This window comes from Scylla paramamosain, chromosome 22 (assembly GCF_035594125.1).
Source record: "Scylla paramamosain isolate STU-SP2022 chromosome 22, ASM3559412v1, whole genome shotgun sequence".
In the NCBI taxonomy this organism is placed as follows: Eukaryota; Metazoa; Arthropoda; class Malacostraca; order Decapoda; family Portunidae; genus Scylla; species Scylla paramamosain.
This window is the reverse complement of record NC_087172.1, coordinates 4,622,501-4,636,422: the sequence shown is the minus strand read 5'-3', so window position 1 is coordinate 4,636,422 and position 13,922 is coordinate 4,622,501. Positions and strand designations below refer to the sequence as shown.

At 38.5% G+C, this 13,922-nt stretch overlaps 1 protein-coding gene across 1 annotated transcript in view; it reads right to left on the bottom strand.

Moving 5' to 3' along the window:
* Positions 1-2,612: 2,612 nt before the first annotated feature.
* The window catches only part of LOC135111458 (neuropeptide Y receptor type 6-like), a 105,956-nt gene continuing 94,646 nt past the window's right edge, over positions 2,613-13,922 (bottom strand). The window contains exon 5 of the mRNA XM_064024751.1: positions 2,613-3,649. The gene's annotated coding sequence lies outside the window, so the exon portion shown is untranslated. The remainder of the gene's footprint in view (positions 3,650-13,922) is intronic.

Below are 13,922 nucleotides of genomic sequence, written 5' to 3'. Positions count from 1 at the left end.
CCTCAGTTTTCTTATACTCGTTAGTCACTACAAAGTTACTGCTACTGTGTTGGTGTCGTCTTTCAAGATAGTAAGATTCATATTAACTTTAAGACGGTAAAATTTAAGACTATAAGATATAGTTACATTTTTCCAGTTAACTTCAAGATAATATTATTAATTTTAAGACAACAATGTTCATATTAGTTTCAAGATAGTGCGATTCATATTAACTTTAAAATTATAAGGTACATATTAACTTCAAGATAAAAAGATTAATATAAATTTCAACTTCAAGATAAAAAGATTCATATCAATTTCATGTCAACTTCAAGACTCTATGATCCACATTTACTTCAGTGTAGGAAGATTAATATTAACCCAAGAGTCATATTGAATTAAATGTACCATAATAATTTTTTTTATTTTTATTTTTTTTATATTTTTACCTACGATTCACAACAGACAGTCACGAATTTACATACCTCTCCTCTTCACGCTCATCCTTACCTTCAAGAGGCACCAAGACTGCATTCTTCTCTCTTCAGCAAAGCGTGGCACAAATCCATCACCTCCCCTACAAGTCATTATAAAAGTCAGATTATCAGACCCCTTCCTTGCGTTGTTATTTTTCGCCTTCAGGAGACTAAAGATCGTATTCCCAAACATTTCGTCTTTTCTCGTACATATAACACGCCATAATGGAAGTTATTTTGGGTTTTCAGGTGTGTTTCCGTGATTTTAGGAATAAACGAATTATGATTTTGCATTATCAATATAAAAAAAACTATTGTAACTAATTAGTTTTTGTGTCCTCTGAAAATAGTTATGAAAGAAAGCGTTTTAGAATACGAGACTAAGGCAACTTATAACAGTCTACAGTGGAAGTATTTAGATTTTTCGAAGTCTTTCAATAATTCTAGTGATGATTCTCTCTCTTTTTTTTTTTTTTTTTTTTTTTTAAGAGCGGCATTGATCTAGGGCAACAAAAAGAACGTAAAAAAAAAGCCCACAGAGATACCAGTCCCCAAAGAAAAGTCAAGAGGGGTCATCCAAAAATTTGAGGCTGGATGTCTTGAAGAAGGATTTGCATTATTAGTCGAAAAAACAACAACAACAACAACAACTCAGTATTATAAGTCATCTCTGTGGCTTCTGAAAATAGTTATAAAAGAACAAAGCTTTTCAGAATACGAGAATAAGACAACATATGACAAGCTACACTGGAAGTATTTAAGTTTTCCAGTTGTCTTTCTATAAATTTAGTGATAGATGAACAAAAAAATTTGCATTACCAATAGGAAAAGCACTCATATTACAACTAGTCATCTCTGTGGCCTCTGAAAATACTTATGAAGGAAGAGAGCGTTTAAGAGCATGAGTGTAAGACAACATCTGCAGCCCGTCACTCTCATCCCTTCCCCGTGGGCGTGTAACAAATAGAGGCTCATATCGTATTACCTGAGGAAATTACCAGGGAGTTTACATTCATTAATCGCACCTGAAAACTTGCTTCTGGTTAAATGATCCAATCTATTATCTCTCTCTCTCTCTCTCTCTCTCTCTCTCTCTCTCTCTCTCTCTCTCTCTCTCTCTCTCTCTCTCTCTCTCTCGTGTCCGTGCAGTAGTAACACAAACTCACAGATGCAACTGGAAACTTTACTGTGTTTTGGGTGAGTCACAGGTGATGGCCGGGATATAAGTACAGGTAAATATATCCCTATACACACATAAAGAAAAAAAAAAAAAAAATGTAAGGAAGACAGGCTCAGCATCGGGACAGAAGGGAGAGAAATCATAAGGCGTTAGTGATCAAGACTAACTTAACACTATATCATTCAAGTCTGTATTTTGTATGCAGAACAGGAACCACCACGGCTCTACGAGTAATACCTGACACACTAGTGGTAGGCGTTGTATGTATAATCTGCGGTGATGCCTTGCTGTATGTAATTCTCCTGTCTTGCTTCCACCGGTTGTCGAGGGAGGGTGTGGCGGTGGCGGTGGAGGGTGAGGGATGGGAGGGAGGTACAGTACACACGTCCTTCACCACGCCAGCCGATGGGTGTGGGTTGCGTCATCTAAGTATTACCTTACGCACCCCTCCCTTCCCCTCCACGGCTCAGGAGCGTCGCCTGCGGGGCCCGTGCAGGTAACTCAACTCCGACGCCGTCTCAGGGCATCTCAGGCGGCGGAAAATGTCCTTGTTAGTGGGAGACAGAGGCAGTTGTCACAAGGACGCAGTTCCTTGAATTCCCTTCCTTCACACAGAGACGAGACTTCACACTGACAAGTTCCTTACTTATACCCAACGGTGCTATCTTCCTTACTCATCGCACGAGAACACACTGAAGTTTGCTTCTCTCTTGTCTCTTTTTTTAAGTTAGAGAGAATGAAAAGGGAATTAAGTGAGGTCACAGAGACACGTTCTTACTTATGTTCAGCACCTCTCTGTCTTTCTTGTTCACCATCGAGAGAAATTTGTCAGACTGGGGGATGATTGTATTGGTTGTTTGCTTTTCCCTTTGCCTTAGGAAAGATATATATATATATATATATATATATATATATATATATATATATATATATATATATATATATATATATATATATATATATATATATATATATATATATATATATATATATATATAAAGGTAAGTTTTTGATGCCGAACTGAAACCGTTGATATACTTGGTTCGAACCGTCACCTGAACAAGATATTTGAAGCAAGTGTTCTCTGGTGTCACATCACGTTCACTCATACTCCTGCTCTTACTCTTAGGACGTTTATCAGTAGAGAGAGGAATAGATGGACTGATGAATAATACATGATACTTAATAATACAGCATACAAAGACCAGCAGTTTCTTTACCTCTGACAGAATCAGAAAAATATTTTGACAGACAAGTGAATGAACTGATTTATGAATAGATATGTAGATAAGTGGTGAGCAAGACCAGTATACTTGTCTCACAGAATCAGATTAATAAATAGGTACAGATGAATGAATAGACAGTTAAACAGTAAACATAAAACTATACAGAATTAACGGCATTAACCTCTTACAAAATCAGGTGAATAGACAGGTAGATAAATAAATAAACAGATAAATATATAGAGACAAATGAATATGAAACACAGTCTGATACATTTAGCAACATATTCTTCTCCTCTCAAAAAGAAAAAAAAAAAAGTAAAAATCAGCCCAATAATTAGAAATGTGGCCATAATACAGAATACACGAAGCGAACAGAGAGTCCACATTTTCTCTCCTTCTCGAGGAGGCTATTATTACTTGCTACCCTTCCGGCACACATGAAAAAAAAAAAAAAAGGCCAATACTTTGAGGAGATGAAAGTGCAGCACGCTCTCATTAAGTACAGGAGCATCATCCGATATTTCTTGGTGAGGAAGGTCGTGGTGGTAGTGGTAGTGGTGGTGGTATAGAGATTCACAGTATTTCTGCACAAGTAAGATGCGGTAGGTTGGTTAGAGGTCGTTGTGGTGGTGGTGGTGGTGGTGGTGGTAGAAAGAGACGCACCATAGTTCTGCATGAATGTGATGCGGTAGGTTGGTTAAAGGTCGTTATGTTGTTTGGTCGTTACAATTGTCGTCTCCGCTGCAGTCGTTTTCTGCGCTCTACTTCGTCTCCGTCCAACACGCCATCTGGGGGAGGAGAGAAAGTAGAAATTGAAAGAGAGGGCTTTATAAAAATTTCCATGTATAAAAGTGTCCATAGCGGTTTGAAGAATATGAAAAAAGTCATGATTATTATGTTGAAATGAATACAGTAAATGGGAAAAAATAAGAGAAAAAATAGGTAGCGATTATTTAGAAAAAAAAAAGTTAGAAGAGTAGAAAATGACATACAAAATAAAATGTCAATGCTGAAAGAAAAATGAAAAAGAAAGAAAACAATCACGATACTTGCAAAAAAATGGGAGGTACAAAAAGGAGCACACACAAACTGCTCTATCAGGATTACAAGTGGAGGCGCGCGTGTCACAAGAGGTCGTAAAAACAACAGTAATGTGAATAATAACCAACACTAAATAACTTTATTGGAATTGTACGCCATAGGAAAAAAATGAAATACCAGGAGCAAAAAAAAAAAAAAAAAAAAAAATAGACCACCAGTATTATAGAAAAAAAAAAAAAAAACTAGTGGATGTTTTTACCATAGGAAGTTACAAGAATATATATATATATATATGTACTTACACGAATAAATGACAGTAATATGGGAGGTTACTCTAGCCACGTGTTATGCGAAGTACTAGAAATACATATACGAATAAGAAATCGCTAGTAATACGTAAGATTTAAATGCGTGCCGTAAGAATTGAAAAAAAAAAATAGCAATAAAGAAAACGGGAATATGGAAAGCTATCAGAGGCACGCGTCGTATGAAAACTAAAAAAAATACATATAATACCCAAAGAATCATCAGTAACATGCGAGAGTGAGTGCGAGCCATAAGAAGTTATAAAAATGCTTCTAACTGAAAACAATAATAACAACAACAATAATATGGAGTGCTTCTTCAGACACGTGGCATAAGAAGTAATAATAACACACCTGGAATACGATACGAAAAAAAAAAAAATGATAATATCTAGAGCAACGTATTAAACCCGATCCATGAATATTAAAACAACCCCCACAGTATTTCACCGTTAGGATTCCACACACTCCTTGAAAACAGCACCCTTTTTCTCGTAATGAACTCTCGGTTTACTAGTAGAGCCTTGTCAGATACCGTCACTGGGAGAAATAACAAGTGGAGTTGGTATACGTGAGTGCCCGTTTGTAGTGATTTAAAAGCTACCGTTCCTTTATCTATCCCCCCACATGATACTTAGGAATGAAATGCTGCAGGAAATAGTGTCATCGCTGCTGTAATGAAAACGTAGCATGTAAGAAAGCCTTCGTCAGGTGATTGCGGGAGAAAATAACTAGCTATATTTTTTGTTTCTCCCTGTATTTTTAATTTGAATGTGACAGTAAGAGAGAGAGAGAGAGAGAGAGAGAGAGAGAGAGAGAGAGAGAGAGAGAGAGAGAGAGAGAGAGAGAGAGAGAGAGAGAGAGAGAGAGAGAGAGTGAAATTGCCACCAACAAAGTACTTAACTGATGGTCACACACACACAGCATTTCGTGTCGTAATAAGTCTGAAATGAGCGGTTTAAAAACAACATTCCCGGATGATGACATACGAGACGCACACAATTTGTCTCATTATAATTGTACAAACTGTGGAAGGCGCCGCTTTGCAACACCAACCCAGAATAATTTAATCTGATATGATACCTCTGCTGAGTTTGATGTGGTGTGAACGCTGCATGTAAACTCAAATCAAAAGCACTTGGCTCGTCTCAGCAAATACAGAACGTAGGCTGAGGACACTAATATTATATTTAGTGGGTAAGAGGTCATATATGTAGGCTGCGGGCGCTGCTGCTGTAACAAGAGGGTCAGAGGTCTTTTGATGAATAATATGTAGCCTTGGCTAACCCAGCGAAGTGGTTTATCCGGCAAGGCTTTGAAACTAAGGAAGTCGGTGATGTATTCTTGGTAAAATATTCTTGCTGTGTTGGTGAACCTGCAGCTGTCTCCCTTCCTCCCTCCCTCCCTCCCTCCCTCCCTCCCTCCCTCCCTCCCTCCCTCCCTCCTTTCTCCAAGGTTCATGTAACTCTATAGCTTGTATTCTTAAACTTTTCTGGGTCTTATCTCCTTTATAATACATTTAACAGGACCTAGTGGAAGTCTTCAAGAGCGTGTTCATAATTCTGGTGATAGCGTAGCGAGGATTACGCAATATAAATGTTAAAACACCTATGAGAAACCGGCTGATCATCTCTGCGGCTTAAAATATTCTTAATGAGTGAGCCAAGCTTCTAAGACACAAGCCCATGAACCTTACCCTTCCATTTCTCTTCCTCACTCGCTAACCACGCTCTCGGTCGCCCATCCATCACTGCTCACTTCACCCCTATGGCCACTGGTCTATTAGTTTAGGATGGACCTCTTATGTCAAATTTTATCCGTGACATTGGATTTTGGTGTGTATTCTTTAACGCCTTATTCTCACAAATAGGGTTTCAAAGGCCACAAAAATTACTAGTGGTCTCGTGGCTATTTTTTTTTTTTTTTCACATTGCCGGTGCAGAATGGTTGACATTTTCTATATGAAACGGGAAAAAAGGCCCACTGAGCATGCATGTCGCTAAAGAGTTCAGAGAAAAAAAAAAATGAGAAGTGTCTTGACAATTACAAATGTGAAAACACTCTTGAAAACTCCAGTAACTTCCACTTCACCTTTTAACTGAAGTCGAAACAAGACTCCGAAACGTTTGGTGATGCGAATTTTTAAACCAGTGGATGTATTTATTGAGATTATTGCCAAATTAATCCTTCAACTGCTGAGTTTTTTTTTTATCCTGAGGCTTAACAAAAATATTCTAGTTTAAGTCTAAGCATCTATAACTTTGCTCGTTCTGTAGTGCATAGAATAGTTCTGCATCGTGAAAGCGACATAATTAACCGCTTATTCTCTTTTCTGTGTGTCCATGCAAGCAATTTCTCCAGTGAGTTTTAACAGAGCGATTACAGCGTTGAAAGGATTAAGAATGTGGAAAGAAAGGTGTTATCTCGCCTCACACAAGCCAACTTAAGCTCAACTCATTCCACGATGGCTAAGAGCAATACTTCCTTTCAAAATTCTAACTTCTCTTTTTTTTTTTTTTTTTTTTGAGAGAGAGACAATTAGCAGGCCTCTTTTTTCTCTTGAGTTTCTTTTTGCCCTTAGTCTGGTTCCTCTGTACATGAATAAGAAAAAAAGTAAAATCTGTAGCTAACACATGCATCTGTTTTCTCTCTCTCTCTCTCTCTCTCTCTCTCTCTCTCTCTCTCTCTCTCTCTCTCTCTCTCTCTCTCTGATAACTTTATCCGGGACGATGAGAGCGCCAGGCCACCAGTCGCCGGTAAATGAGTCTTTACCTGTCTATGCCGGTAATGTAAACACTAAGTAAAATAATGATGTGAACTGAGTAAGATACGCTTGTGTAAGACTATTCAACGAGAAAGATGTGATTAAAAACACCGAATTAATTTAAAATAACACTCGTATTTAGGAAGCGTGGGAGTGGTCAGGTGAATCACGCAAAGGCAGGGCACAGTGCATGCAAATATTTCTCGAAGGCTGAAGACGCTTGCCATAATTGTGTACGTAGCATTGCAAGAGAAAGAAATGAAACTTAATCTTCACAATTCTCACTCACACTGACCTAAGGGAAAGTGTGACGCAAGACCGGCAGTGAGGTACGCTTCATTAGTAGAATCTTTTACGTAACCGAACTCTGCGTACACTTCATGATTGTAATAGTCCGCTGTTACGTATTTTTTCCTTTTTTTTTTTGTTCGTTTTTCATGTACTACTTTTTCTGGCAGTGTAATCTTGGTAATGTTGAGAAGTCGCCTTAGGAACAAATCTCTCAGGTGACTGGAGACAGGAGACCATCGCTAATTATAGTAGGCGGCTGAGGTTATATATTGTTGTTGTTGTTGTTGTTGTTGTTGTTGTTGTTGTTGTTGTTGTTGTTGTTGTTGCTGTTTGTTGTTGTTGCTATCATTATTATTATTATTTGTTTGACGTGCGAAGGAAACCAACCTGGGACACAAAAACCAGAAAAAAAGTCCTGGAAACAGTAAAAACAAACAAACACTGCTCTTCTAGACAGGGTGGAATCAAAAGCTTTTCGTCTCATCAACTCCTCTCCTCTAACTGACTGTCTTCAGCCTCTCTCTCACCGCCGCAATGTTGCATATCTAGCTGTCTTCTACCGCTATTTTCATGCTAACTGCTCTTCTGATCTTGCTAACTGCATGCCTCCCCTCCTTCCGCGGCCTCGCTGCACAAGACTTTCTTTTTTCGCTTACCCCTATTCTGTCCACCTCTCTAACGCAAGAGTTAACCATTATTCTCAATCATTCATCCCTTTCTCTGGTAAACTCTGGAACTCCCTGCCTGCTTCTGTATTTCCACCTTCCTATGACTTGAATTCCTTCAAGAGGGAGGTTTCAAGACACTTATTCATCAATTTTTGACCACTACTTTGACCCTTTTGTGGGACTGGCGTTTCAGTGGGCATTTTTTTTTATTGGATTTTTGTTGCCCTTGGCCAGTGTCCTTCATACATAAAAAAAACAAAAAACAAACAAGCAAGCAAACAAACAAACAAACAAACAAGGAAATTCTGAATCACAGGGCAGCGCGGTTCCACATTCGTCTTGATATTCCCTTCATAAAATACGTCAAGTCACGGAAGGGGAGGAAAAACAGAGACAGAGACATGGTTTGCCAGTGAAAGGGACAGAAGAATGGATACACTCGATAACTCTTGCTTTACTGAGACAGGCAGCAGAGGGAAGAGTAGATGATATTTTGTCGTTTGGCTCGTATTGAATTATCAGTCACTGGTACGTGTTTGATGTATGTCCATCTTGGAAATCTGTTACTCAAATGTCTTTTACTTATTTATCTATTCATTAATTAATTTACTTGTCATTTCATTTATTCATTCATCTATCTATCTATCTATCTGCCTATCTATCTGTTTTATATTTCAGTAACCGTCTAAATTTATTGGTCACACACACACACACACACACACACACACACACACACACACACACACACTCTCTCTCTCTCTCTCTCTCTCTCTCTCTCTCTCTCTCTCTCTCTCTCTCTCTCTCTCTCTCTCTCTCTCTCTCTCTCTCTCTCTCTCTCTCTCTCTCTCTCTCTCTCTCTCTCTCTCTCTCTCTGACCCAAACACATCAGGCCCGTACACACTCCCCCCAACAATCCAAGGCTGCCAATTGCTTCCCTGGATGGAAATTCTCATGAAAATATTGCCATACACTTGTCAACTCTCCCCTCTCTCGCTCCCCTTGCCAGAGAGAGAGAGAGAGAGAGAGAGAGAGAGAGAGAGAGAGAGAGAGAGAGAGAGAGAGAGAGAGAGAGAGAGTCTAAGTTGTAACCTTGAATTTCATACAGCACATCTAAAGTTTCCCATGTGTCATGAGGTAACTGTGTGAGGAAGTCATATACATTGAATTCCTGTGCATTTCTATGTTTTCCAGGTCTTTATCTCCTTATTCAAGCTTCTTTTTAAGATTAACCTAACTTGTATGGACATGTAAAATATGTTCAGTAATCTATACATTTTCCTTACTTCATAAAAACAAATCACTTATTGTTATCCACACAAGAGAAACTGAATATGCCAACTCTCTCTCTCGGTTCTTCCTTTCTTATTCATTTATTAATTGATTTGTCTTTCGAGGACGCGTTGTGAGCAGGCTTTCATTTGTTTATTCATTGATGTTGCCTCAGCCGGTCTCACTGTCATGTAGAAAAGTAATAAATGAATAAATAAAGGTGCATTTGTGGTGGATTAGTTACCAGAAATTACAGATAACCTCTTTTACTTCTCTGACAGTCCTTTGTCAACATTTAGAGCAATGTAAATAAATAGATCGGAAGGATACACACAGAAAAAGAGAAATTGGGAGGTTGATCTTGTCTTTTCTGTGCTACAAAATTATTGAAGAGGGTATAGAGTGAAATGAGTGTCTAAAAGGTGTGTGTTATTATAAAGGGGATAGATTAGGAGATTAACTTTGGTGTTAATTTGAGAAAAGACAAGAGAAAGTAGAGGTCAATATTGTCCTTTCCATGCTACAGAATTATTCAAGAGGCTGTAGTGTAGATATAAGTGTTTAAAAGTGTAGGTTATGAAGAAAATGGAGAAAAGATACAATAGATTAGGTTAACTTTGGGAGAAAATGACAAAAAAAAAAAAAGAGAAAAAATAGTAGGTTAACTTTGGCATAAATCTGAGCAAAGACGCCGCAGTAATCAAGTAATATCATCCTACTGGTAAAATTACTTATTAACTTCCATCTTGTGATTGTCTTACTAACTACAATCTTACTGGTAAATGGTTTTCTCACTACCATTTTGCTGTCTCATTGAATTACAAAAACTATTTAATTAAGGACTATTGTGTGAAAATAAGCATGTAAAAATAGTAGGACATTAGAGAGAGAGAGAGAGAGAGAGAGAGAGAGAGAGAGAGAGAGAGAGAGAGAGAGAGAGAGAGAGAGAGAGAGAGAGAGAGAGAGAGAGAGAGAGAGAGAGACACACACACACACACACACACACACACACACACACACACACACACACACACACACACACAAAGGAGAGAAAAGCAAGTTAATCTTATCTTGCCTACACTATAAAACTGCACGAGACTGTGTTGCGAAAAATGAAATATCCAAAATAAAATGAAAAATCCAAAATATAATACGTTATAAGGAAACACCGAAAGGACAGAATAGGAAGTTAGCTTTATGTTTTCAATGGTACAAAATAGCATGGGGACTACTGTGCAAAATAAGTTGTGAGTGCTTATGGAAATAAAAAAAAAACAAAAACAAATAAAAAATAAAAAATGTAGGAGTGAAAAGGCTAATATGAAATTGTGATGGCGTCCTGAATTAAACTAATGTAATGACAGTGAAAGAATTAATGCATTTATTTTATCGAAGCTTTACGCATCCTGTTTGCTTATATGACTTCAGGACATAGCGAGGGTGAGGGAAGCTTGAATTGTCTATACTTTTTATTTATTTATCTCTTTATTTATTTATTTATTTATTTATTTATACTTATTCTCAGGTTAAGTCTTTATTCAGGGTCGCTGTTTTTAACGAGTCTCTTCCAGTTGTTTCTGTGTTGTGGCTCTCTTTTCCTTACGTTATTTAAGTATTTGTGTGTTCATATTATTTATTTATCTATTCATTTACTTATGTTATTGGGATTTTTCTTACGTCCGAGTCGGTTCTCTTAGTTAGCACGCATCTTTTATTTTCCTTCTCTTTCTATTATTTTTTATGTGTTGAGAAGCGTGGTCGAAGAAAAAGAGAGAAAAACGGAAAATGTGTGTGTGTGTGTGTGTGTGTGTGTGTGTGTGTGTGTGTGTGTGTGTGTGTGTGTGTGTGTGTGTGTGTGTGTGTGTGTGTGTGTGTGTGTGTGTGTGTGTGTGTGGTTATTTATTTGTCTGATTGTATTTTTTTTCTTTTTTTCTGCGAAATTGGGTCACGCTTCGACTTCTGAATATTGCATTGTGGCATTTTGTTTGTGTTGCTCTCTTCTCTGTGTGTGTGTGTGAGTGTGGGTGTGTGTGTGTGTGTGTGTGTGTGTGTGTGTGTGTGTGTGTGTGTGTGTGTGTGCGCGTGTGTGTGTGTGTGTGTGTGTGTGTGTGTGTGTGTGTGTGTGTGTGTGTGTGTGTGTGTGTGTGTGTGTGTGTGTGTGTGTGTGTGTGTGTGTGTGTGTGTGTGTGTGTGTGTGTGTGTGTGTGTGTGTGTGTGTGTGTGTGTGTGTGTGTGTGTGTTGTATTGATGTTCTTGTTAATCTATTGTGTTAGTATATTGTAAATATTCAAAAGTTTTCCTTGACTCCCACAGTGATGATATGGTGGTGGTAGTGGTGGTGCTGGTGGTGGTGTTGGTGGTGATTCTGGGGAATGAAAAAAAAAAAAGGAAAAATGCACACTTTTATAGAAAAACGATCACTAAAAGGGCTCGATATGTAAAAAAGCCCTCAGTGAAATAAAGGCCTATTGATTTAAATGATGTTGATTATATATATATATATATATATATATATATATATATATATATATATATATATATATATATATATATATATATATATATATATATATATATATATATATATATGTATATACTCGTATATATATTTTTTTTTTTTATGTAGGAGGGACACTGGCCAAGGGCAACACAAATAAAAAAAAAAAGCCCACTGAGATGCCGGTCCCCGAAAAGGGTTCGAAGCGGTAGTGAAAAATTGAAGGATAATTGTCTTGAAACCTCCCTCTTGAAGGAATTCAAATCATAGGAAGATGGAAATACAGAAGCAGGCAAAGAGTTCCAGAGTTTACCAGAGAAAGGGATGAATGATTGAGGATACTGGTTAACATTAGAGAGGTGGACAGAATAGGGGTGAGAGAAAGAAGAGTCTTGTGCAGCGAGGCCACGGGAGGACGGGAGGCATGCAGTTAGCAAGATCAGAATAGCAGTTAGCATGAAAATAGCGGTGGAATATAGCTAGAGATGCAACATTGCGGCGATGAGAAAGAGGCTGAAGACAGTCAGTTAGAGGAGAGGAGTTGATGAGACAAAAAGCTTTTGATTCCACCCTGTCTAAAAGAGCGGTATGAGTGGAACACCGCCAGACATGTGAAGCATACTCCATACATGGACGGATAAAGTCTTTGTACAGAGTTAGCAGCTGGTGTTGGGGGGGGGGGGCGGGGGCGGAATGAGAAAAACTGGCGAAGATATTTCAGAACAACTAACTTCATAGAAGCTGTTTTAGCTAGAGATGAGGTGTGAAGTTTCCAGTTTAGATTACAGGAAACGAACAGACCGAGGATGTTCAGTGTAAAAGAGGGGGACAGTTGAGTGTCATCGAAGAAGAGGGAATAATTGTCTGGAAGGCTGAGTCGAGTTGATAGATGGAGGAAATGAGTTTTGAGGTATTGAACAATACCAAGTTTGCTCTGCCCCAATCAGAAATTTAAGAGAGGTCACAAGTCAGGCGTTCTGTAGCCTCCCTGCGTGAACTGTTTACTTCCTGAAGGGTTGGACGTCTATGAAAAGACGTGGAAAAGTGCATGGTGGTATCATCAGCGTAGGAGTGGATAGGGCAAGAAGTTTGAATTAGAAGATCGTTGATGAATAATAAGAAGGGAGTGGGTGACAGGACAGAATCCTGAGGAACACCACTGTTAATAGATTTAAGAGAAGAGCAGTGACCATCTACCACAGCATCAATAGAACGGTCAGAAAGGAAACTTGGGATGAAGTTACAGAGGGAAGGATAGAAGCCGCAGGAGGGTAGTTTGGAAATCAAAGCTTTGTGCCAGACTTTGATATGCTAGAGCTTTGTGCCAGCTTCTGATATGCCTAAGACAACAGCAAAAGTTTCACCAAAATCTCTAAAAGAGGATGACCAAGACTCAGTAAGGAAAGCCAGAAGATCATCAGTAGAGCGGTCTTGACAGAACCCATACTGGCGATCAGATAGAAGATTGTGAAGTGATAGATGTTTAAGAATCTTCCTGTTGAGGATAGATTAAAAATTTTAGATAGGCAGGGAATTAAAAAGATAGGACGGTAGTTTGAGGGATTAGGACGGTCACCCTTTTTAGGAAAAGGGTGAATATAGGCAAACTTCCAGCAAGAAGGAAAGGTAGATGTTGACAGACAGAGTTGAAAGAGTTTGACTAGGCAAGATGCAAGCACAGATGCGCAGTTTCGGAGATCAATAGGAGGGAACCCATCAGGTCCATAAGCCTTCCGAGGGTTTAGGCCAGCGAGGGCATGGAAAACATCATTGTGAAGAATTTTAATAGGTAGTATGAAGTAGTCAGAGGGTGGAGGAGAGGGAGGAACAAGCCCTGAATCGTCCAAGGTAGAGTTTTTAGCAAAGGTTTGAGGGAAGAGTTCAGCTTTAGAAATAGATGTGATAGCAGTGGTGCTATCTAGTTGAGATAAAGGAGGAAAAAAGAAGCACAGTTATTGGAGATCTTTTTGGCCAGGTGCCGGAAGTCATGAGTTGCTATATGCCAGAAGTCACGTTGTTGTTGTTGTTGTTGTTGTTGTTGTTGTTGTTGTTGTTGTTGTTGTTGTTGTTGTTGTTGTTGTTGTTGCTGCTGCTGCCGCTGCTGCTGCTATTGCTATTGTTGTTGTTGTCTTTGTTGTTGTTGTTGTTGTTTTTGTTATTGATGATGATAATGATGACGATGATATTGTTTTTGGTGATAATGGTGGTTGTGATGACGGTTTTGGT